This window comes from Dryobates pubescens, chromosome 25 (assembly GCF_014839835.1).
Source record: "Dryobates pubescens isolate bDryPub1 chromosome 25, bDryPub1.pri, whole genome shotgun sequence".
Lineage (NCBI taxonomy): Eukaryota > Metazoa > Chordata > Aves > Piciformes > Picidae > Dryobates > Dryobates pubescens.
This window is the reverse complement of record NC_071636.1, coordinates 8,909,515-8,933,649: the sequence shown is the minus strand read 5'-3', so window position 1 is coordinate 8,933,649 and position 24,135 is coordinate 8,909,515. Positions and strand designations below refer to the sequence as shown.

Sequence of the window (24,135 nt, the reverse complement as noted above, 5' to 3'; positions counted from 1 at the left end):
TGGCACTGATACAGCTGGCAGCACCAGTACAACCAGCGGCACCAATATGACCAATGGCACAAGCAGAGCTGGTGACACGGATATAGTTTGTAGCCCCGACACCTTGCAAGGGACAGCAGGAACCCGCTGCGCTCCGCCCGCCCCTCGCTGCTCTCCCGCCGGGTGCTCGGCGGTGCCGTTGCGGGTGGTTCGCGGCTCCTTTAAGAGGCGCGGGCGGCCCCGTCCTGCCCCGCTCCGCCCCGCCTCGCCCGGCCGCCGTGGCTGCCGTGGGGCGGCCCGAGGGACCGCCGCCGCCTCCCGCCGTGCTCGGCAGGGCAGGGCGCTGCTGGGCCAGCGCTGCGGCGGAGGGGCGGCACGGCCCGGCCCCACGGGCGGGCGGACGAACAGACAGACAGACGCGCACACACACCCCGACAAACGGAGCAACCGCCGGACAGCCCCATGGCTCTGGATTTATAAACACGGCGCAGATGGCGGGGCCGGGGCCCCGCGCCCAGCGCTGCCCCGCCGGCCGCTGAAGCAGGAGGCGAGGAGGGAACGGCGGTCGGCGGCGGCGATGGGGGGCGGCAGCTGCCGGCGGGATTAGGTAAGGCGAGGAGAGGAGGGAAGCGGGGCTTCGAAGGGGTCTGCCCCGGGCGTGGCGCTGCCCGGAGCGGGCCCGGGGCCGGCGGGGACTCCCCCGCTGTTAGGCTGCGGTCGCTCCGCTCGGGTGGGGGTCGGGCTGGACCGGGGGCCGCTCCCTGGCAGGTAGGGGTGCGGGCGGCCGCCGTTACGTAAAGATGAAAATGTGCTGCTGGAGCTGCTGGCTGGGTGAGAAACTTTCTGCTTTCTGTTGTTTTTCTTATTTTGTTGGTTGTTTTTTGGTTTTGCCCCCTTTTTTTTTTTCCCCTTCAAGGGGAAGCGCTCCCCGGGGAGCCGCGGGGTCCGGGGATAGTGGGGGGTAACGCCACACATTTTGCAAAGTAGCTGGGACGTCCCTGTCTGCAAGGTGGGGGTCACTCCAAGGGCCTCTTCATGCTCCCTTCCATGTTATGATTTCTTCTTCCACTTCTGCATCATTTTTTTGGCTCCTGCCCTACGGACCCGTGTGGAAGCGGTACTGTTAGGGGGTAATTGGTGGTCATCCAGGGAGTTGTTCATCGCTGGGTGGGAAACCCAGCCTTGCTGCCCCAGGAGGATGCCATCTGTGTGCTGGCGACTGGGCTATGGGTCCTGGGCATGGCCAGCGGCGGGCTGAGCGCGTAGCTCACTTGTGTGGCGTTTAGTGGCGTGTAAATATTTACGGTGGGGAAACGGGGCTGGTGTCTGCAGGCAACAAGTGTATGTTTCTCTAAAGCCCAGCTGCAGTCTCTGGAGTGATTATTTTTTTCCCCCTGTCGATTCTGATAATTTCCTGTTCCCTCTTCTCCCTCGGCTGTGCCTTCTGCTCCCTTGCCCTGACAATGCACAAAGAGCAGGCTGCAGTGGGTGCAGGCAGCTGCCTGCCATGTGGGCTGCTGCCAAAGCCACTGAAGCAGCAAAACCTACACGGCTGTGGCCCTCCTGGGGCTTTCACTACCTGGGGCGAGGGACTCTGTTGACCCAAGGAACACATCCCTTCTTCCACCACTTTGAACCTCGTCCGTGAAGACTGCGGGTGCTTCTGCCTGTGCTGGAGGCTGGCTACTCCCTGAACTTTGTGTTTTGGGTCAGCTGAAGAATTTGCCTGAGAGGAGGGTGCTGCTGGAGGTGACCTGGGCAATGGGTGTTTCCTAATGCTGCCCTTTCGGTTCACAGGCGTTTATCGCTTGAACTCTTTCTGCGACCTCTCCTTCAGTATCCACACGAAGCAGAGACTGCTGCTCTGAATCCTTGAAAACATCAGGGTTTTGCTGAATCTGGTATTTTTAATGTGGCTTTGGTGGATGCAATGGTCTGCTGGTGCTCCGTGGCTGTGCAGGGTGAGAGGTTTCCCATTTAGGGTTTTATCAACGAGGTTGTTTTTAGTTTGCCACGTGTTTTACAAATGAAGGTTTGGTACTACTGGTAGTTCATAAAGGGGAGGAGTATGAGTTGAGACAGCTGGGTGAGTACTTCCAGTGAGTGGTGACAAAACTACTGGAGAGCTTTAGTGAAGCTGTGCTTTCCGGGGTGGCTTTAGGGAAGTTGTACTTAAGTAAATTTCACTGTGGACTTGTGGAGTGACTTTGGGACCTGGCTCAGCTTCCCCTGTGCCTGGGTCTGCCTCAGGTAGGGAATACACTGAGCAAGGCTCACAAAGTGTTTGGGGATGAGTCCCAGGATGCCATGAGAGGAAAGTTCTGTGAGTGGCAATATTTTATAACATTAGTTGAGTAAGTTTCAGTATGAGAGAGACTCTTGCAAAATGCGTTTAGTTTATTGAAAGCAAATGCACTCAAACCTTGGTTTGTTGTTGCCAAAAGGGAAAAAGTAGAAGCTATTTTTGGTGCGAGAGAGGGGATGGGGCACGCACATGTCTGGGGCAGGAAAACACTGGTACTTTGTTCTTCTGGCTTCATGTGGGTGGTGGTTTCAGTTATTTAGTTGTGTGTTTCTGCCAAGTTGCAAAACATACCTGGTTCTGAAAACCCTGTGGAGGTCAGGGCCAGCTCTGCAGAGCTGGTACCATGCTCGTATGGGAACGCCTCCTACGCTGGCATCTCCAGCTCTGGAGAGGTGGGTGGATGCTTCTGCCTTCACACCTTTGAGCAGCAGGGAGGTGACTGGCATTTTTTCACAATGGGATCTGGACTGAAACCATAAACTTGTTTCATGCAAGCCACTGAACAGCTGCTGCTTGGCAATACCTTTCACTTGCTAATGGCTGTGGTTGGATTGGAACCAACTTGCCTCCAGTGGAGGTTGTGCCACTCCCTGGAGCCATCCTGCGCTAAATCCAAAGAGGGTTTGGTTCAGGTTGTTTTCACGTCTTGCAATTAGGAGATCCAGTCTGGTTCAGGCAGTTTAGTTATGATTGGCACTGCAGGCATGCATGCAGCTCTGCTGATAGCTACCCATGTTAAGTGAGCTGCCCGCCTCATCTCCACGGCAGCTCTGGACTGTGCTGGCTGGAATTGGGTCGTAGATGTCTTCATCTTTTATGACATGGCTTTAAATTATTTGTCCTCTTGATGGCTCTTGGTGTTCCCCTTGCTGCTGGTTCTAGTTGTTAATGGCCTCTGAAATACAGTCCTGTTTACGGTCAGGTCATTCTGGGGAAAAAACTGCTTCAAGTCAACCATAATTTACATGTGTGACATAGTGTCCTTTTCACAGCCCTTTGGAGAAGAGTAAAGTTATGTTCTCCCCAGTGTCTAGATGAGTAAATAGGAAAGGAGGATTAAATTGGTCAACTTCCAGAAGTGGGTTTTGCGCAGCTGATTTGGGAAGCAGTCATGAAGGCACGTAGGTTTGAGAACACCCATTTGGTGTGCAGTACTTCCCCGTCCCTAACCTGAAGTCTCATTCTGACCAGATCACTTGACATGTCTGAAAATTGAGGCCAGGAGGGTTATATGCAGTTCAATGTGTCAGAGTGAGTCTGCAGGAGAGCTGGTGAAGAGGAGACTCTTTCCCCGCGAGTGCTCTGCCTGCTCAGTGTGAGGGCTCGTTACTCCTGGTGGTAAAGCCCTGCTTCCCTCTTGGGTTTTGTGCCAGCAAGCAGTGAACCCCTTCAGTACAGACTGAGGCTAGATGCTGGGAAATGGAAGATGGAAATCCAGGGCAATGTGTTCTTAAAAGGACTCTTATCTTTGTGCAGTTGCAAATCGTGACTTGCTTTAGTCTTTGCACAGAGATTCAGTGGAGAGCAGGGTCAGCTCTAATGGAGCTAGAAATGAGATACAGCAGCACCCAGTCGCCTCTGTGATTAGTGACTGAGGCTTTTGCAGCTGCTTAAGGAGCTGGGCTTTGTGAGGTCATGGATATTCATCTGGGATGCTGTGGCACAGGCTCTTGCATGGATTTGAAGGACCCTTGCTGTCTATTGACATTGGGAAGTGGTGGAGAGCTTACTCTGACACCTGTGTGCCAGCACCTTTGAGTTGCCCTGTAGTGTTGAAGGGACAGATTTTTATGTCGCAGCAGAAAATGGAAATGCCTCTCACTTAATGAGCACAGCTAGAGCAGAGATGCTTGCTTAAAAAAAGATTGAAGAGGGGAATTGGAGCTCCAGAATAAAAGATGTCAGAAATGCCTACAAGAGCTTGGTCAGAGTAAGGGAGGGATCTGGTAGGAAGGGGAGGAGGGACAGAGGAGCAGAAGGAAATGAGTGATTTGGCAGTTTTAGGAAGTGAACCCTGACTTGCACAGGAGGCAGCAGTGGGACTGCACTGGGAATTGTGAAATCTGGATTGCATCCTCTGTCCTTCTGCCCACTCCACTTGTCACTTCCCTTCTCAAGGCCACTGGCTCTCCCTCTCTGAAAACCTGCCTCTGGAAATTGGACTTTTGGGCATGTGGATTGTCCCTTACTTAACAGTGAGGAGAGGACCTGAGGAGAGGTGGTTTCTGTTCAGCAGGTGCTCCATTCATGGTGTTGCTACCCCTGCCACTTTCATGGTGGGAAGTTCAGAGATGGGACATGGTTGTGGCTGTAGCTGTGGACCACACTGCTAACAGTGTGTGCTTGGACACTGATCCAAATTTGTCTTGGAGATGTCCAGGTAGGATCTCTGAAAGCTTGAGAGAGCTGGGCGTTGCTGAAGAAAAGGGATGAAGATGGAGCTAGATGGCTGTGGCCATGATGGCTACCACAGTTGGAAGAGGGCTGGGGCATGGCAGGGGACGATGACACAGGGAGAGCAAAGCAACTGGCACGGATATGTGCCTGCTGGGTGGCATGGAGAAGGCTGATAATGGTTAGTGCTCTCAAGCGCTTTATAGCTGTGGAGCACTGAACAAACATTAACGAATGTGAAGGATAGCAGCTTTGTCTAGTTAGAGAAGGAAGTTAGCCCCAAATTAACTTTATGATCCGTGAAACTGAAGGTTATTTAAAAAAATAATAACATAAATGGAAATGCTGAAGTTTTCCAGAGTCGCTGAGTACGCTGCTTGTTGTTTAATGCCTTCCATTTTTTTTCCACTCTCAGCCTGTTTTTGGCTCAGGAACAAATTACAAGCAATATCAGCTTACGCTTGGATTTGAACCCACATTACTCTTAGTCAGCTGAAATATTTCCCCTTATCGCCGCTCCCATAATGTTTATTTTAGACTGGATAGCATCATGGCTTTTCTGCTAGCTGTAGGGAAGAAGCCAGCCTTTGAAACACCCCAGCACTGTGGAAAGAAATGATCTCAACGCTGGTTTGGTTTCCAAATGAGGTACAGCTTCATTTTCCACCAAGAGCTTTATGCAAGGCTGTATCCCAGAATGGTGCATGGCGTTAAAAACCCAGGAGGCAGCAGATGGATGGATTGCTGACAGATTGAAAATGCTGTGACAAACATAAAGCATTCAGATGTGAGGACAAGGGGGGAGGAAGGTTGCAGGGGGAGGTGGATGCAGAAAGGTCGAGTAAGTTGTTCTGGTCAGATGTGCGGGCAAAGGTAGCCTTCAGGAGGTTCAGCCTATAAGAGGAAGAAAAGGTCTTCAAGAGGAGGATGTGGTGAGGAGTGTGTTCCCATCAAAGGGCAAGCAGCCCTCTGTGTCCTGGACTGTTGGGAGGAGGAGGAGGAGGTGGCAGCTGATGAGGAAGGGGCCCAAGTCCAGCCTCAACGGCAGCAATGAAGACAAGAGGAGAGGGGCTGCCCTGGGAAGAGACAACATGGTGGGGCCCAAATTATTTTCTCCTGTGGAAAGTAGTCTGAGGGAGAGTGTCAGCGCCCGGGGAGGTTGGGGACGGTGTGGTTATTGTCTCTGGAAGCTGCCGTCCTGGCCGAGGCTCTCCCGGTGCTGCGTGTGTTGAGGGAGGGAGAGCCGGCAGGATTTCCTCTCTGCAGCGCTGGCTCCCGGGTTAATAACTAACCAAGCAGTTGAGGTTTATCCTTTCATTGTGGAAGAGAATTATTTACATAATACCACTCGGCGTAATCTTTATTTAGCATTGTTTCCCTGGTGGAACACTGGACCGAGCAGCCGTGCCCAGAAATGCCATTTTGGCCCTAATGTGGGAAGTTAACCCTTGCTGTCCAGGTGTGCTTCTCTCTGCCCCTGCAGGGAACTAGCTGGAAACCAAAGAAATACTCCAATGTCATGGCCACTATAGGACACTAATGCCTTCTAAACCCTGTTTTCTGCAGGCTCTGGGCTGGTGCTCCTTGCTGCTACCAGAGTATTTCTCACCAGCTTCCCAAGCAACACGGCTAAGGTTTGTCCTGTGCATGTTAGGGCAAGAGGGTGGTTTGTATTGTCCTCCTCTGTGCCTCTACACTGAAGAAGGCAGAAGGTTCCAACCTCTAATATACTGTGATACTGTGAAAGAAATGTGTCAGTCTGTGGGTGGAGGATGACAGGACCTGGGAAATTTCCTGGTGCGAATCATCCCCTTGTCTGCGATCAGTCCCTTGAGGACTCTGTCTCCCAGGTAGGCAGGTTTTGTCATCCTCAGGGAGGGTGTAATTGCAAGGCCTGGGGGCTCAGGTGGTTGTGTAAAGAACTGGGACCTGATAATTGCAGCAGGCTATGGGTGAGGGACTGAACCTTGGGCTTGGATTTCAGCGAGGTGCAGTGGGAGAATGGCGAAGTCAAGCTTTCTGAGAACGTGCCTGTACCTCCAGCTGTGCAGTGCTGGCTGGAAAGGGTGGAGGGTGTCTTTCCTCTGTGCTGTGGGATGTGTGGGCTTCTAGCAAGCTGTGGCAAACAACGGAAACTTGGTTTTCTTCTGAAAATATTTAAAAATCTTATGAAATGGCTCCAAGGACTACGACTTCATAGCACCAGGTCTCAGCTGCGTGCTACTTGATCACTTTGTAAATAGCCAAGTCTTTGGCCTCTGCAAGCTTCTCAAAGGTGCAGCTCCCAGGGCTGCAGAATCCCCGGCTAGCACCTGGTTTATCGGTGGCAGCACCTGGCTCGTATAGCAGAAGCACTTTGCAGCTCTGCATAAGTGTTTACTGCTGAGCCTGCGTGATCTCCTTGGCTTGATGTTGCAAGGAGATGGTTTTGTGAGGGCTGTGAGTCCCTGATGATTTACACCAGATTACCCAGGAGTACAGGCACAGGCCAGGCTGGATGTTGGCATGTGATGGCATCTCCTGTCAGCCTTGCCAGAGGGTGTTGCAGATCCTATGCCAGTTTTATGGTGGTGGTGTGGACATTACCTGATCAAGCCTGAAACTTGCTGGAACAAAGGTAACTTGTTAACACCCTCCTTGAACCAGTTACACCTGGCAGGGTGAGTTTGCTTTGGACCAGTGCTGAGACCTTTGACTGTAACATTCCCAATCCACTGCTAAAGCTTTGTCTACTGACTCGTCCAGCCTTTGCTGTTACCGTCATGGTATCATCTGGTATGTAAATCTTGGGTGTGTAATACAGCAGTGGTGGTTGGTGTCAGAGCTGGGAAGTTCCTCCAGTCGTTTGCCTGGGGGTGTTTTTCCTGCATTGAGACCTTAAATAACTGTCTCCCATTCTTCTCTGCCACAAGAGTTTCTTCTCTTTGGTGAAGGGGATGACTTTTTCCTGTTGGAAAGACCTTGCTCAGGCTCTTGTTTTTCTGTGGGTACCATGTCATATAATTCCATTAACAAACTTTCCATCTTGAAAGCAGTTGCAGCTTCTTTTTTTTTTCCCTCTGCAAGGTTTCAAGTGCACACCAAAGGCTCAGCTTCATTTCTAGGTCACTGGTCTGCCCTTTCATTTCCCCCCTTGTGCTGAAGTTGGTCTGCTTGTTTTGATTTGGTAATACATGAGGTGGTGTTCACAGACAAAACCAGGCAGGCCAGTGAAATTCATGTTCCCCTGCAGCCTTGTTCCTGTTGTGTGAGGGTGTGTGAATAATAATTTCCAAATGCTAGACCAGAGGTGATTAAAAACTGTCAAAGAAATACAATGCAGCGGAGTCTGCATTGCAGGAATCTTGTGTATCCAGTGTTTTGAGAAAGCTCCCTGAACTGGCAGTGGAAAAAGACATCAGTATTCTTATTCAAGGCTTTGTAGTCTTAAATAAATGTTACTTCTTTGAGAGGTGCTGATGAAGCAGCCTGAGTGTATCCAGGCTGTGCAGGAGGCTGGTTGCTGCTGGCTGTGTGTGGGGGCCTGAGGCTCTAGCGCTGCCTTTCTGCGCTTGCTTGGCTGAAGTTGTTTGGGATCCTGTGCTGCTGTTGAGATGGTTTTGCACGATGTGGCACAGGCACCTAGGCAGCTAGCACATCTGTGGGCTTGTGGCTGGAGCTGCTGAGCATGACTGGCAAAGGGTAGAGGGGTGAAAGGCCTCTCTGCAGCCCAAGTGGATGCTTGAGTGGATGTGAAGAGTGGAAAATCCTCCGGGGGTGGGGGCAGCACATGGTGTCTTGCTTGCTCTGAGCAAGTACAAGTGCTTGTGTTTTACTGAGCTGTAAGGCAGAGGATGTTCAGAGGTTTTTGTGGAACTCCAGTGTTGGGCCCGTGAAGCAGTTGTCGTGTCACTGGATGCATTGAGCATCTTTACTTTTGGAACAAACGATCCTGCTGACAGCATGTATAGGAGGTGTCAGCCAGCCCTTTTTTCTTCTTCCTCTCTAGTGTTACTTTTTTCTTCATTTGTAGGTTTTAGTCTTGGCTTTGCTTTGCTCCCTTGACAGGGTAGCTGCTAAATTTTTGTGGTGTTTTTTTTTTTTTTCCATTTTTGATGTCTGTGTGGTTTGAGATGCCATGACTAGAGATGCACGTAAAGAGCTGCTGTGGTTTTGGTCCAGAACCCAGCCAGCTGTCAGCAGCGTTCCTGAGGATTGTGTGTGGTGATGAACTGAGAAACACTGCAAGATGTTGGGTTTTCTCCAGCATTATGAAACATAAGTAGAGAGAGAAGTCAGTGTTCACCTTAAGGGTTGTGTTGTTCTCTGTGACTGGAAATCTAAGATTCGTGTCGTCTTGACCGAGACTGGTGCTCATGAAATCTAAAGCACTTCTGTGGATGTCCTTAAAATCTGCCAGCAGCAGGTGAAAGCTGAGAAATGGGGAGTTTGGTGTGCTCAGAGGTGGAGGAATCATGCTGCAGAGGCAGACGTGAGCACCCTGGTTGCTCCTGCTTCTCCTGCCAAAGGCAGTGTGAGTTTTGCCATCTCAGTGAGACAAGAACTTTCAGCTCCATCTGTGGCTTGGTTGTGTGTGGGTTTTTGTGGTGTGTTCCCCCCCCTGCCTTTTTTCCTTGTGTATTTTGTTCAGTTGTGCTTTTTAAACGTCTGTGAATTTCTTCTCGGCAGGAGGCTTTCTTCCCCACACAATGTATTATTGTGTTTGTCTTGCTTCAGTTCCTTGTTTTATGCGGAAACACCTTGAACCTTGGGCTGAGCTGGAAGATGGGTGCAGAGTCAGAGGGCTGGCTGCAGGCGTGGGGCTGTTCTAGGAAGAGCATGTCTGTGCACGACTCTTCAGCCTTGAGTTACCCGGTTGCTGCTTGAGGCATTAGACGTGTTTGGCTAACACAGGCACTCCCCTGTGTTTTAATCAGGCAGTCTACACATACTTATTTGTGTTTTATGGAGGCTAATCCCTAGGGTAAAGAAGCCTGTAGCCAGAAACGAGTGACTGTTCACACTTGCCTTTTTGAACTTCTTGAATATTTTTCTTTAGGTAACTGTGTTACTGAGTACAGCAGGAAGACTTCCCAAGGCCAATGAGGTGTTAGGAGGCAGCATAGGACGCAGAGGGGATCGCTCCACCTGAGTGTACCGCAGCCAGTAAAATTGAGACCATACCTGCTTGCATCACTGTTCTAAGGCAGGATTAGCATATTCATAGTAGTTTATGGAATTCATTCCATATGTAAATCTCCTGCACACGTGCTCATTATGCGTGTGGGGGTCTCCTAGTGGTGATTTGGGATGTCCATCCTCTTCCTCCCTATGGCCTTTAGCCAAACTTCTTTGTGCATGGTCTCTAGGCTGGCTGATATGGTTGATGGGACAGACTGACCACAGAGTCTGTCTCAATCACTTTGCTTGTCTTAACTTCTTTCTTAAGCCCTCAGTTAAATTTCTTATTGTTTACACAGCTAATGATTCTTAGTGTACACAATAGATAGGCTCTATGAGGATTACATATCCCTAAATGTTCCTAAGCCAGTCTGGTATCAGCTGGGGCTGAAACACCTACTGTAAAAGGCATGGCTATCAGTGCTGCTGACCTGGGACCTTATGTTCACTCATTCCCATTTTGCATTCATTTGATAAAGGTGCCTGTGCTGTCCTGGCCATTTGCAGTTTGCTTCACAGAGCCTCCCAGCCAGCAGAAGAAATGTCTAAATAAATGCAGCAGCTTTGCCTGGCAGTCTTGCCAAGTCAATTTGGTGTGTGTGTTGAGGAGGCAGAACAATTAGTTACAGAGACAAATGGGTCTTCTCTGTGTTCTGCACTCCCACCACATGGCCACCTCCCAGTGTTGAGATAAGCATAACTGTGAGATCTGTATTAAGCAACCAATTAAGGCATCTGCAGAAGAAGGGTGGGGGGCAAGTAGCAACTTAACATTAACCTGCTAAGAAAGGTGGAACTGAGTTGTGTCTCTTAATGGGTTTGGGGCTGTCAAACAAGGGTGATTCCTTCTGCCTTTTTCACAGCACCTTGCTGACTTCCGGGCTATATTCCTGAGATACGAGGGGGCTGGTGGTTGTACTGGCTAAAGGAGTTTTCCACCTCACTGCCCTTCACCATGTTTCTGTCTCAGTGCTTCTCACTCCTGTTATTTTTGACTCAAGCAGTTGAAGGGATGTATGAACCAAATGGCTGCTCCTGAGCGAGTCGGCACTACCTTGGGAATAGTGTAGGTGCTGCAATGAGGGATGCAGAGCCAAGGGACAGACAGCTGGAGACCAGGGGATAGTGGCTGGTATTTACACAGCTTGGTTGCATTTCAGGCCTATGTCTTCTCTAAATAGCAGATTTTTTTTCTTCTGTGTAGACCTGTGCTTATTTCTGATGTGTCTCCTGTTATCAGGGGATATAACAGTTCTGATTCAGGTGATCCAGACCATCATGAGGTCTGTGGTGACAGGTTGGACTTGATGATCTTTGAGTTCTCTTCCAACCTTGGTGATTCTGTGATTCCTGCTGTGGTATTAGCCAGTAGTTCTGCTCAGGCAGTTTTGGTAGAGGTTAAGTGCTTTCCTGCCAAGGTCTGGACAGCTGGGGAAGGTCTGTGGGGTTTGCTGCTTCTCTGTGGGTTGGACATCACCTGCCTTGGTTCAGAACATGGCTGGGAGTGCTCCTCCATAGCAGGGGCTGGGCTTTTCACATCGCCTCTGTGTGCCCATTACTGCTTTGTGTTGGCTGCTGGCTGCATTGCCTTTATTCCTTGAACCTTGCTTGTGCTCCCTGGGAGACTTGAGTAGTCTGTGTTTTTGTGCCTGCAGATCCAGGAGAGAGCTGATGAAGAGGAAAGTTGGTCGGCTGCCATCCTCTGTGCTCTGTGTCAGCTTCTGCTAGCGTTGGTCGTGGCTCGGGCACTTGATGAACAGAAATCGAGAGAGGGGAGGGTCCTGTTCCCGAGGGAGTTTAAACCCACTCTTCTACCAGAGCTCTGCTGGACTCCAAATTGCTATTTGTCTCCCACTTCTATTCTAAATCTGCTGCTGTTCTAGAGGTGGCAGTTTTCACTCCTGTGCAATGTGTGTTGCAGCACAGAGTTTGTAACTGATGTGATGTTGATCATAATGAAGCTAATGACACTTAAAACATTTGCTTGTTTGGGGAAGTGCTGCAACACACAGCAGTCAATGCCCAGGCAGTGGGCAGATAAAGAAGGTTCAGCTGTATTTGACATGGTGTTTGGAGAGATGGACAGCTTTCTGTCACTTCTTTGACAGATGGGTTTTGCATTTTTAAGAGAAAACTGCATCTTTTTGTTTGTTCCCCCACTCAAAAGCGAGCAGGAGCCAGGTGGAGGGCCGATCTCACACGCGTTCTGTTTATTTCCATGTGCAAATGCATCTTCTTGATGTGTCATTAACCTGGTTGCTCTCTGGTGCTATTTTTAGCAGCCCTATGATCTATGGACAAGGAGCTCTTCCAGTAAGCGTTTGTAAGCAGCCCAGCCCGGGGTGAAAGGGGTGTTTGTGCAGAGCCCAGGGCACCCTGGGGCAGTGAGGTCCTTGTTCCTGTCCTGCTAGGGGCCCAGAGGAACTGGACACAGCTCCCCCATCCTCAGTCCCACATAGGGAAATCTGTGTAAAGCATTACTCTCCAGTCCCTGTGACCATGGTAACCGACTTGGATACATCAAACTTGACTAATTAACCTAATGGAGAGTCGTTTCCAGGCTGAGTCTTTCCCCTCAGGTTTCAGAGCAGAACCTCTGTGTTGTCAGATCCACCAGCAGCCTCTGCAGCCAGCTCTGACCTCAGGGTGGTTTCCTTAGCAGGTTTAATTCCTAGGTCCATCTGAGCTGGGCAGGGTGGCTCTGAACTGATGCACTTAGTTTGCTTTGTGTTCCCTCTCATTTTATAATCTCTGATTCCCATGGGAGGAAAATTCCAAACTTGGACAGGGAAAACTTCTCTTATTTCCTTTTTGGGCTGGGTGAGCTGAAAGTGGGTACTTCTCTGCATCTCTCCTGTTTCTGTACTGCACTGCAGGATCTTTGCCCCCCCAGCTTTTGTTTAAAATCTGGTCAGATCCTCAGGCTTGAAACAAGACAGCACATCCTGGAGATGTCTGTGCATGCCTTTGGTTTTCCTCATCTTAATACACTAGTTAAAGGCATTGCTACTTTGCACTCTTTCTCCTGGGTTTAATTATTATTTCAGTGATTGGAGCTGCAGAGTGCAGCAGGGACTTAAGAGTTCAACCTCAATTAAAAACCGTCCTGTGCCAGGCAGATAGCAGCAGGCAGTGCAGCTATTCTCAAGTGTCTCCAGCAGTCCTTCGAAACACCATGTGATCAGTTCAGTTGAGAAATCTGAGTAGGCAGAAAGCAGTTTCTGGGATAAACCTTGTGAGTGCTTCTCAAAATAGCCTGAAAGCAAGGTTTTGCTTTCCACAGCCACTCTTGGTTCTTGAGGCTGGTCAGAATTTTAGGTGGATTACTAAATCATGCTAACCTCTGATCTTCAAAAATCATGAGATCCTTGGGTTGTGGGGGGCTTTATTTTTGGTTGTTTTGTTTCTTGATGCTGCTTCTGCTGTGCTTAAACTGAAAGGATTTGCATTTTCATTACTTACTTTAGCCTTTAATTGTAAGTACTGGGACCTTTCTTGCTTGCAGTTTCAGCTTTTTGTATTTCTTAGTGAAGCTGAAATCACTGTGCAGTTGATGACCTCATGTTTGACCCTTTGAAACCTTTTGGGCAGCTTGGCAAACAAATGTGCTGTGAGAGGAGCACATGAGAGGAGCCTGAGCCATTGCACTGGTCAGTCATTGACTAGGACTCTTGTTTTTCTTCCTTTGAAGATCTGCTTAATCATTGGCATTGCAACCCCCACTGTGCTGGGCACCTGGAGGGGTTCACCACCTGCTCCCTGTGACGTCTTGGGTGACGTTGGAGATGGCGGGGGGGCTTTAGAGAGTCCAGTGCTGTAATCGGGTTTTACTGGGGAGGAGATTGTCATTGATATCCCTGGGATTTGGCATCTATATAAATACACCAGCCAAGCTCTATTTAAGTGTGTAGGTTCATGTCAGTTCATTTGTCTAGTAATAGTGTAGGGAGCATCCCACGACTGTGGTCCTTCCATGTAATTTTTATTCCCAATATAAAACGTAGGTGCTGATGAGGGTAAAATCCCTGTTAATGCTGGTGCAGCTCCATGGAAGTGTCTGCTTCAGACATGGCTCATTTCAAGCCTGGTAGAGAGGTGGGGATAAAAACTGCAATGGCTAAAACTGGTACTGTCACACTGATGGAGACTAGTGCCTATAAGCCTGGGTGTGCCACGTGGGTGACTGCAAGTTTGTGAAGCAGCTCTGAGTTCTCACGGTTTTGAATTGGTTTTCCACCCTTAGTACCTCTGGGTGACACTGAATGTTCAGAAGATGCTGAGCTCACACATGAGAAATAGGAAAGGCTTCTTTTTGTTGGGGGAGGGAGGAATAAATTTGTGTTTATCAAATGCTCAGGATCCTTCTAGCTTGTGGCTTGGAAAATGGGAGAAAATTGATGGTGTGGGCTGAATGGCACGTGGAGAGTGGTAAGGTCCTGGGTTTCTGCGGGCCTCATTTAATGAACTTTCTTGCCCTCCATGTGTTGCTGATGTGTCAGTGGAACTGAATTTTATTGGCAAAAATGTGATTTGAATGGATATCTGAGATTTGGTCTCAATTGCTTGCCTAAGGGTGATTTTAAGCTAGGTTTCCAGGAGCATCCTTGCTCTCTCTATGGCTTTGGCTCTCCCCTTCCAGGTTGGCCCTCTGCACTAGGGGCATCTCTGCAGACAGCAGCCTGTGTTTCATGCTCACTGGGAACTGAGCAGAAGCCATGAAAAATGTGGTTCAGGTGACAGTGGTTTGGAGTAGCTCTAGAAAATAGTCTTCTGCTGGTGGATAGTTCCAAACTTTTTCCCTCCCCCCTCCTTCCCCAAAACAAAAGAAGAGATGAAAGGATTCATTAGGAATTATTCACTCAGCTCTGCCGCCTGTCTGAGATCTGGCTGTCTACGTTCATCCCCCAGCTCAGGGAAGGTCAGAGGGCATCTCCCTGGGGAGGATTTGCTGTTGACTGAATTGCACTCTGTCATTATCCTCCTGGATAACGAATGCAGTGGCCTCATTGGCACTGGCTTCAGAAAAAGCACGGTCATCTGCATCTGGCCTTGAGGCGAGAGGCGAAAAACCCAAGGAGAGCTGTGCGGAAAACCTCTTGTGGGAAAGATACAGCATGGACCCGGGTGGCTTGGCACAGGGGTTCACTTGCTGCGTGATGTTGAACAGGTCTGTAGCCACTCCAGACCTCTGTGTTACCTTACTCTTCCTTGGGAGGTGGAGGGACAGAGCAAGAGGGGTTTAAAGGACTGAACCCCTCCTTCTGATGGGGTGAAATTAGTTAGACTTGCTCCTGTTTTGCTCAGGCTTGCTTTTGACACAGTTTGAAAGCTTTTAATGAGATTTAAACTGTTTTTATCTGTTTGTATTGTTTTGTGCTCAGATAGGTTTCCTGAAAGAAAAACATACAAATCCTCCTGAGCTAATTGGTGCGTGATTAGAATTCAGCTGCTACCTTGGAAGAGGTTTTCCAGCAGCTGATCTGAGTACAGCCTTTCCCACAATGGTATGGGTTGTCAGTCGATGCTAGAGGATCTTGAAGTTACTGGTGGGGAAGAGAAATGTGTTTTGTTTGATATGCTGCATCTTCTAGTTTAAGTGTCATAAAATGCTCAGATGTGTGAAAGACCCTAATTGAGAGGGGCTGTCAGTGGGATGAAAGTCTTGGTAGCTTGAAATGAGTAAGAAAGTTGTGAGTGCTGGAGCCTGTTGGGCTGCCTGAGGAAGCAGACATGAAGAAAGTTTACTTTTTAAACCCCAGTTTCAGATGATAGCCACTGCCTCCCTTGATCTTCTGACAGCCGCAGGCTTGGGAGAGCTTGGGGCTGTGCCCTTGCAACGTGTGGTTGCTCTTAGCTGAGCTGCATGGGGGTGGCCAGATGCAGCCCTGTAAAGTATTAAGCTTCAAATGTTGGCCTTCATTGCCTTTAGGCTAAGTTGGTTCCTTGGAAGATGCTGTGATAAAATTGCTGGCCCAGATAATTTGCATCCTGATGCCGAGCCGTAGAGAGGAGGGCAAGAGTTTGTGTGTCTGCTTATTGCTGTCATCCGTCTTGCAACCAGAAATGTATGAAATGGTCTTTTGTGTTACAGCACAGAGTGTGAGAGTGCATGTTTAAGTGGTTAGCAAATGTATCCAGTTGCTAGATGGGATCACATCACTGTCTTAGCAAATACAGAGAGAGATGGTTCACATCCGGATGTCCTGATGGTACAAGTACAGGAGGAGGTGGTCTTTGAGTTTGAAATCTTGCACCCAAAGCAGGGTCATAATTGTTTGAAATCACTGTAATTCTGCCACCAGCAGTAAAGGATGCAAAATTATCTTGTGCTGTAATAAAACAAACAAACAAAAAAATATACAGCTGCCTGAAAAATTGTTGTTGCTGTAATTCAGCCTGAAGTGTGTGGAGCTGGTTGTGAATCAGTTTAATTGCTTCTGGGGGTCTGATCCTCCAGATCCTTATTGCTGCAAGAAATTCTCCTCAGCAGGGTGGTTGTCTTGGGGCTGGTGTTCAGCTCTGTGATGCATGACCAAGTAGTAGCTTGTGGCATTTATGAACTAGGACAGAAGTAGATCCCTTTATTCAGACAGAGCTGTATAAGCCTTCAGTACTCTATAAGGCCCCAAATTTGCCTGTGCTATAAATAAGTATGTGGCTGTGTGCTGGTGTGGGTTTCTTTTTTTAAGCTGAAGGCAACCCCTTAAGCTCTTTTCTGCAGGTCTGTTCAAGCTGGGGCATGGGGAATTCCTGAGAGGATTATCATGGTTTACTTGATACAGAACTTGAACTTGAGCAATGGCTTATCTAATCAGTGATAAAAGACATGGTAATGAAGTTTACGTAACCAAAGAGGCCATGAACATGGCTTCTTTTCTTTTTCTATCTTCCCCCCTCTCTCCCCCCCCCCCCCCCCTTCTTTTTCCCAGCTGGAACAACTCTCCCTGAGATGTCTCCCAAGTTCTTCCCTGCTCATAATTGCAGTGTTTGCTATTTGGTGTGTATTGCCCAGGTACAAAATTTAGTTACTGCCTGGGTAGATCATTGCCCATAGCAATTATTTATTCCCATTGCTGCCTTTGGAGTGGTTCTCCAAGAAAAGAAAAAGAAAGGTGGAGCAGGAGGGCTGCAGAGGCTTAGCAAGAAAAGCATTTGCTGGAAAGCTTGGTGTCTGGGCTGGAGAGACTGTTGGAAGCTTCAGTGTCACCAGGAGCTTGGTTGGTCATTTGAGCAGCAGGGAGCAAACCTCAGTGGAATCATGGGGCTGGAAAGTCTCTAAGAGCTGTGAGTAAACTTGACTCTGAGAACCAAAATAGGCCCAGGAGTAGGTAAAGGTGCTCATTCTGTTCCCAGTGAATCAGAAAAAGTGAAGGAGTGGGGAGGAGTGGGATAAGCTGGCACCAAAACGTGCCAGCTAGTAAATAAATGTAGTCAAACGTCTGCTGCCATGCTCTGCTGGCCAATTGCTCTGACACAGGATGGAGGACAGTGTTCAAGCCTCTGCGGTCTTGCCTGTTGCCTGGTCTGCTGGTGCCAGGTACGGCTGTGTGGCAGTGGCTGAGCAGCTGTGTGTGCAGGGTCTGCTGAGTTGCACAGGCTGCAGCTGGTCTGCAAGGGCATGGCTCTCATCACCCATGCCCTGGACTTTGGAAGGGGGAGATACATGAAGCTCAGCAAGCAGCTATGCAGCTGGGTGTTGGGAAGAAGAGAGGAGCCCTTCCACCTTGCCAGCCTTTGGGGGGAGTGTGTGCTTGCCCTGTGTCCTAGACTTGCCTTGTCTGTGCTGTGTGGGAGGACTTTTTTAAGCTCTCAGTGTCACAGACTATGACAATGCCACAGAGGTCCAGGCAATGCTGTGCTTCCCGCAGAAGGTCTCAGCAGACAGTCGAAGGCTGGCAGGCTGACAGCACTTATTAGAGGTAACCTTCAGGAAATGCCACACACAGCCCTCGCTGAGCTTTCTGGCTCCAGGCGCATACAGTATTTACACCACACTTCTTGAGTTTCCCTGAAGGCTTTCAGCCTGCAGCTGCCTTTCTCTGCTCTGCCACCTGCCCTGTGTCCTCATGCTCCAGTACCTGGGGTTGGGACTGACTGCTGGGCTCCTCTGGCAGCAGCCCACGCACTGGAGGGAGCTGCTGGCACCAGCTCTTCCTCTGTGTATGGCACAAAGGTCATCTCCTTTTGGCCTCCCAAAACAGGTGCTTGTGGTAATGTGCTTTTGGATCTTTAGATAAAGCCAGCACCAAGCTTCCACACTTGTGTATACAGGGAATGAGCTATTAAGGAGTGCAGCACCTGCATGGCAGCTTCAGCTTGAAGTGCAAGGGAATTACGTGGGTTGAACTCTTATGTCTAAGCAGGTGACTTGCTTGTGTGGTTGTGTGTAGAGTCAGAAGCCAAAACCTAAGATGTGGGACTTGAAACCATTTTCTTCAGGTTGTCTAGATGTTGTTTCCCTGTCCCACATGGGGTGGGAGGAAGGCAATGTGATCATATCTTATTCTGGTAAATGATAGTGCTAAGCAGCAGCACCTGAGATGCCTTGTGGTGATAGAGCCTGGACTGTGTAGGTGTGCCCTCCACTGGGACCTTTACCCCAAAGGCAGTTCAACTGTTTCCTTTACTTCCTGGGGGAGAGGTTGGAGAACAAGTAACTGAAGGGTAAGATTATGGGATGTGCTCTGGTCTGGCCTTGCTCTGCTGTTCCCAGAGTTGGTGGCTTGTGTCCTCTACAAACTGAGGAGTGACTTTGGCAGCAGAAGCTGACTGGTATTTGAGCTCGAGTTCAGTTGCCTGAGTTGGTTCTGCTGCTGGATCCACCCACTCTCATCCTGCTGCTTGTAGTGTGCAGAAGTTGCAGGTTGGCTTGTTGCTGTGCAGGAAAGTTTTTATCCTGCTGGATGTGACCCTGCTTTGGAAAGGTGGGAGCTTGCTAGCGGTTGCCCCTGGTGGATTTATGCTTCAGGATCCTCCAAAGCCTGTTCTGGCACATGGATTTGCAGAGTGCCTTCCCTCTTTTCTACCTTGTGAGCTCTTACTGGCAGAGGGAACCCCAGCAGGGGCATTAAAATCCCACTTTATTATTATTAATTTCCAGCAACACTTATTCCATGGGAGGCTCTCAGTGACTTGGTGCTTGGACTCACTCACTGAGGAGGAGCAGGGCAGACTGTCTCAAGCTGAAGTCCCTTGGCTCTGTCAGCTCTGAATCCCCTGCTTCTCTGGTGTGGATTTAATTTCCACGGTGCTTCAAATGCTTCCCCAGTGCCCAGCTATCAATTGAAAAGCAGTGAGGAGGTCTGCAGAGGGGGGGTGGCGATGGTGGCAATGACTTGTGGTCTCCATAGCAACCTACAGACGATAAATGGATCAATGTGCTGTTCTGCACCATCTGAAACTCAAGCAGCGCTGGCTAAATCTGGGGGCTGCCTTTGCCTGCCAGCTCCTGCTGTGGGGCCATTAGTGTGAGACGGCTGTCACGAAGAGCCTTCCCCCAGTGTGCCTCCAATAACAGGCACTTGCTGCCTTCCCTGCCTGCCCGTGGGGCTTGTGCTGGAAACCCACGCTTGGCTCGCCAGACCTGCAAGAGTTTGGGTGTCTTGAGTGCTGCAACACTGCCTGGGGGTTAAGTGCAGTTATGGGCAACTTGCTGAGCATCCGAGTCTGTGGGATTTGAGAAGGGTAAAGAGAAATGGCTTGTTTCCACTCCGCCACTTCTGAAAACCTCCAGCTCTTTCTGCACAAGCACAGGGAGATTTATGCTTCCTTTCCTGGAAGTTAAAGGCTTGGGATCCTAGATGAGGTTTGTGTCGGGGTGGTGGGTAAGGGCAGCTGCCTTTGTTCTTGCTTCTGGTGGTGTGCATAAACATAAAATCTGTCTTCTAAACTGCTGCTCCAGTGTTTTCACAGTGGCCAGATTTACTTAACAAAAGAAAATATTGATCTTCCTCTACTAGATTACGTAAAAACTTACCTTGGTATGAAGTTTCCAATCTGCTGCTTTATAAGTGAGAGTCTTTCCAGTGCTGAGGTCTTGTACATGCTCAGGAATCACACCTGGTTTAGGGGTTCAACCAGGGGCTCTCTGGGTCTTGGCTGGGACCAGCAGCTGGTGTTACTGGAGCTGGTGGAAGGTAGTGTCTGGCTCAACTCAGCTCAGCCAGCCGTGCTCAGCAGCACTTCTTTGCTCTGGGGTTTTCTGGCCCTGTGGTGGGATAATCCTAGGTGTCCCTGGCACTTTGAGCTCTGCAGGTCTAAGGGGCTGCTCTCTTTCAGCGCTGGAGGTCGGCTGTGGTGTGTGGATCCCTGCAGGCGAACTGGTCATCTGAGGCTGCCTGGGCTCTGCTGCCCTTGCATCTGGACACATCAGTGTTCTTCCTTCACAAGGGCAGGGAAACTGTTGCTTTCCACTTTACAAAGGGCCTGGTGAGATGAGTTGCCAGAGGCTGCACCTGAGGCCTATGGTGAAACTGGGAGTGCTCTGCAGAGCTCTGAAGTTCAAGTTTTGTGCCCAGGCTTACATCCGAGATGAAAACTGGTATCTGTGGGGCTCTTCTCACCTTGACTTCCAAATGCCTTTTGGGATAATTGGAGGGTCTTGGATTCCCCAGCCAAGTCTGTTTGGGCAGGGATGGGAGTGCAATTCATTTCTAATTTGTGGTGTTATGCTTGTAATTTTGTCAATGCAGACAGGGAGACCTGCTGTCTGTAGTGGGGTGGAAAATCCCCAAAGTATGCTATGAAACCATGTGTCTGTTGTGGCTCTGTCTGTCCTGCTCTGCCTGTAACCTCTGGCATGCCCTGCAGAACTGCTCTGGGTGGTGGCCTGTGACATGTTCAGGCATCAGTTTCAGAGATCACTGTGCTGTTTATAAAGGCTCGATTGTGGGACAGTCTGGCCAAGTGATCTGAGCTCGTAATTATGTGTAGTGTGGCGCTGAAATGTCCAAGAAATCTGCCATCTCTGTTGCCTTGTGAATAATTTATGGGTCCCTTGACTCCAAGCTCATAAAAATCGATAACTCTTCTTGGTTCTTTTAAGAATTTTTTATTTCCCCCCACCCCCCAGCAGCAGCTTGGTTAAACTCTCCTATTCTTTGGAGCTGCTGGTGTTGAAAAGCCCTGGCTTGTTCGCTTACCTGAGCCATGTTTTCTTTTTGCAGCAGAATTGATTCAGGCTTTGGCACAGAGCTGTCTGTCACTGTTTCTCACCAGGATGTCGGGCTCAGATTACTGCAGAGGAGAACTGTCTTCCTCCCTTATGCCTTTTCTGTGAGCTGTTGTAAGTCTTTGCTGCTAAAACTGCTTGGGCACAGCTGTAGAGCTTGGAGAGGTTGAAGCGGTTTGATTTTTCCGCTGGAGCACTGTGGTAGCAGCTAACAAGAGGTTAAAGCAGCTGCTGGGAGCAACTGGCAGTGGCACCAGGCCAGTTCCTGCCAACAGAGCTGCAGCCCCCTTAGCCCAATAATTTGGATATGGATATGATAATTTATTCCTGCAATTTCTAGGCCTGTCGGTGAACACTGAAGCGTTCTGATGATCTTTGCTCCCTGTCAGGCTTGGAAAGGAAGGCTGAAGTGTAGCAGTAACAGCTGTGCCCTCTGTGTTGGGTTATTATCCTTTCAGAATTTAATAACGTGACACCCCTTTTTACTGGATAGCTTGTCCTTCCCTCTAGGAACAGATCGATAACAGACCTTGTCTCTGCTATTTGGATGTAATTGCTGGTGTCAGCTGATGTCTGCTGCTGTTTCTCCAAACAGCCCTGAGAAGCTGTGGTGGGCTGTGGGGATGAGGGTTTCTTTTGCAGGCTGGTGCCATGCCACATCTGTGAGCCCAAAATGAAGAGACGGTTTTGGAGAGAAGTTTCACTGCTCCTTTCTCTTCCTCCTTGCGTTTTGTGATACGTGGGCTGTGTGTTGGGGAGAGGGAGAGAAGAAATGAAACCTCCGAAGGCAGTGGGAGATAACTGCCTGTGAGCCACGGTGCTGCCTTTGGAGGACTCCAAGGAAATTAAAGCTGACTGCTTAGTGATGGCCATGGTCTGCAGAGCATACAGATTTTGGTAGGATGGAGGCAGGGTTGGGCTTCGCATGGGGAGCAGGCAAGAGGGCTCTCCATTGCAAACAATTTATTCTTCCTGAGTCTTTAGGGTAATTGAAGAGGGTAATTGCTGTACTTTAATGCATCTAATCCACGGGTTGCCTGGGGAGAAAGGAGGAAATGATTCAAGTGCAGTGCAGGGGGTGTAGGAAAAAGGAGAGGTCTACTCCAGAGCCGCTTGTCCCCTGCCCGATCCTCCTCCTCCTCTGCTCTGATTTCCTTCTTCCTGGTTGTGAGGAGCCTCTGCTGGGGTAACTGGTGGGATACATAGCTGTTGGGAAAGAGAGGCTGAGTTCTGGGTAATCCCAAGACTGTTTTTCAAGGGAGCAGTGCTTTGTTTAATGAATGGGTTTGAGGTGAGGATTATGTGTGTTGGAAATATAGTACTTGGGAAATACAGGAATATAGTAACTATAAAAAATCTTCAGTGTCCAGAATGAAAATAATACTTTATAAATACTTCCTAGCAGTGGAGTTGGCCTGTGTAATCCTGCAGGGAAAGAGGAGCAGAGTGATTGATGGTTGGATCCATCCTGCTTTAATCCCTAGATACAGAGTGCTGTATTAAATATGCTTGTCTCTTGGTATCACATCCTTAACAGGAGGCGTAATATTAGGTTACAGTCTGTGCAGCTGGCTTGGGGCAGGTCCATGGGATGGCATTCCTGCTTATTTCAGTCTGTTGCAGAACTCTTGTAGATGGAGTGAAGTTTGAAGCTCTTGCTCTGTGTACTTGTTTAATTGCCCTCTCTCCAGAGAACACAGAACTACCAGGAAATGCAAAGCCATTTCATTAAGAATACTTGATGCCCATTTTCCTAGGTGAAAGCTACCTGTTACTGTGGGTATATTTGTGTGTGTTTGTAACATCTCCACTTACAGAGCTGTACACATCAGCTGGAGTATGGGATGAGTACCTAAAGCCCAGGGGTGGTGGTGGTGGTGGGGAAGTATTTGGAAATACAAAACCTGCCCTGTGCAGCTGCATGTGCTTCCACTGGTCAGAGCTGTGACCTGCAGCTGGCCTGTGCTGTGTACTGCACTTCCCCCTCTCTCTTTTTTTCCTTCCCCCCCATATTTTTATATCTATTATTATCTCTATTTTTGTACCAAATTAAACTGGGAGGTGGAGGGATGGGAGAATGGAACAAGACGGACGGCTATAATGGGGCTAAATCCTGCCCAGCTGTTTTCTCAGCAGCCATCTTCCTTACAATCCCAAGGAAATAAATGCTGCTCTTGAGGGTCCTGATGGTTAATGACGATTTGAAGAGCGCACACAAACATCTCTGCAGATGCAGCCCGCCTGTGAGATTCCGGTCATGCAGCGAGCCCTGGGACCTCGCTCCTCTTGCATTCACTGTGATGATAAATCATTCATAGCCTTGGCAAATGCAATTCTCTTCCTCACTCTGCACATAAACTGGTCAGGACCCTGAAGAAAGCCTGCATTTGTAGTCCTCGGAGGATGAGGCAAGCGCTGTGACAGCTGGGAGGATCTGAAATTAAAGTTACAGGAAGGGCTCTGAGTGCATGGGTGTAAAAACAATTCTGTATGGGTGGGTGTGTTGTTTTGTAGCTCTCCCAGGGTGATGAAGGGGGTGGAATAGGGATGAACTCCTCGACTGTCCTGACAAATCAAAGATACGGTTCTGCTTTGTCCTTGTTTTGTAGCGACCTGGGGTGCAAATGTTGATTGTGATACCTTCTGTGTGGCTCTTGTGTTCATGTAGGAGGGGAGAGGTAAAGAGGTGCTGAGGTGGATAAATGAAGGGACCTGGAGTATGGGCTGCAGTTGTGCAGAATGCAGGTTCACAAAGGTCTCCTGGTTGTGGGTTTTTTTGGTGGTTTGTGTGGTTTTGGTGGGTTTGTTTGTTTGTATGCTTTTTTTGGTTTGTTCAGGCTAGCTGGGTGGAGAGTGAGCCTGGAGCCAGCCTCAGCTTGGATAAGCAACCTTGCCCAGTATTGTTCCCAAAGCAGGGGCTGAGTGGCAGCCATGGCCAGATGAGCTCTCTTTGCTGAAGCTGGTGTGGAGACGGAGAGTGTGAAGGAGGAACGGGATCCTGTGTCGACACGATGTCAGTGCATATTGCTTCAGCTGGGGTTTGAATACCCCTGCTCTCTTGGACAGCTCAAGAGCAGTGTAGTGCTGGCCCTGTTCACATCCACACTGGCTCCCCGCTGTGCAGGCT

General features: G+C 49.3%; 1 protein-coding gene across 1 annotated transcript in view; it reads left to right on the top strand.

Annotated features, from left to right (window-relative positions):
• Nucleotides 1-284: 284 nt before the first annotated feature.
• The window catches only part of NCOR2 (nuclear receptor corepressor 2), a 258,103-nt gene continuing 234,252 nt past the window's right edge, over nt 285-24,135 (top strand). Inside the window, exon 1 of the mRNA XM_054172985.1 lies at nt 285-586. The gene's annotated coding sequence lies outside the window, so the exon portion shown is untranslated. The remainder of the gene's footprint in view (nt 587-24,135) is intronic.